Source organism: Anneissia japonica, unplaced genomic scaffold (assembly GCF_011630105.1).
Source record: "Anneissia japonica isolate Jap-2015-1 unplaced genomic scaffold, ASM1163010v1 scaffold287736_len1891122_cov214, whole genome shotgun sequence".
NCBI classification, from domain to species: domain Eukaryota; kingdom Metazoa; phylum Echinodermata; class Crinoidea; order Comatulida; family Comatulidae; genus Anneissia; species Anneissia japonica.
In genome coordinates this window covers 4,622-5,912 of record NW_022756106.1, presented here as the reverse complement: position 1 = coordinate 5,912, position 1,291 = coordinate 4,622, and the positions used below count along the sequence as shown (strand labels likewise).

At 31.8% G+C, this 1,291-nt stretch overlaps 1 protein-coding gene across 1 annotated transcript in view; it reads right to left on the bottom strand.

Annotated features, from left to right (window-relative positions):
- The window catches only part of LOC117123899 (zinc finger FYVE domain-containing protein 1-like), an 8,781-nt gene extending 8,700 nt beyond the window's left edge, over positions 1-81 (bottom strand). The window contains exon 1 of the mRNA XM_033269963.1: positions 1-81. The gene's annotated coding sequence lies outside the window, so the exon portion shown is untranslated.
- Between the last annotated feature and the right edge of the window lie 1,210 nt (positions 82-1,291).

The following is a 1,291-nucleotide window of genomic DNA, read 5'->3' as shown; positions in this document are numbered from 1 at the left end:
ACAATGACGCAAATATTGAATTTCCCTAGACCTTGCACTATTTTACGGATTCACCTTCTTTTACCTTTCATCTGCTTTATATAATTTATGGAATAATATTCATCGATTAAAATATATATAAAAAGTATCAGGAAAATTATGTGACTCTTAATATTCTTAAATTAAATCAGATATAATTTTCAAGATACTTTGAAATTAACTAAAAATATATAAATCAAAACAAAACATCAAATTTATAATACAACATCATCTTTATTGAACGAGGAGTATTTTGTAAACAACTGACAAAAAAGGTGGTCGACAGTTGACAATAGAGGGCGCAAGACAGAAACGTCTCGGAAATGCTCTTGGGTGGTAGGAAGTAGACATCGCGTCAACGTGTTAATTCGCGTTAACATAAGTATTCGAAAACTTCCCGCTTTGAACAAACGCCCCGTAATGCACCTTTCAGAGCCTCTTTGGAATGTTTCCCTCGAATAGACGTTTATTTTTTCCTCGAATAAACGTCCCTCCACCTCAAATGAATGTAAAATAATATAGGTTCATGGAAGCAACATCATTCTCTACACACTAGAGTACAGTATTAATTTTGTATTTCAGTAGAATTACATTTATTTCTAACAGCTGGTAACTTAATTTATGTGATCCTCCTCTTCTACATCGTAGAAACTGAGCCGAAAAATGTTTAGCACTAAACAGAATACCTACTCATGTTCCTTGAGTTTTTCTTTGTTTTTTCGTTTTATCAATCTTTAGGGTCACATATAAAGTGATATTTTCAACAGTAATGTGTTGTAGTTCCACACAAAGGGCACCGTTTATTTGAGTAGACTATATTATACGTATCCATTTTTTACCAAAATAAACAAATACAGGCCCCACTCGAATAAAACACCCCCTCAAAAGCCTTCCTAAAACGCCCTGGCGTTTATTCGAATAAATACGGTATTCGAGTCGACATATAGGCCTAAGCTAAATTATTATTATTTATTAGGCCTATACTATTAATAAAAAATAATATAATACAGAAAATGATAACGATATAATTAATAAAGACAAAATGATATGGAGGTTGATGACGACGACGATGTTGAAATTATAGTGGTGTGTGGTTGTGATGACGATGATAATGATAATAAATTAAAATTTTTATAGTGCAATATGAAATGTTAAAACCAAATGCCCTTCTGACAAAAGTTGTGATGATGGTGATGATGATAATGATAATTTAAATTAATTAGCGCAAATTACAGGCCTATAGCAATGTTAATTAAAGTCAAATGCAATTTTG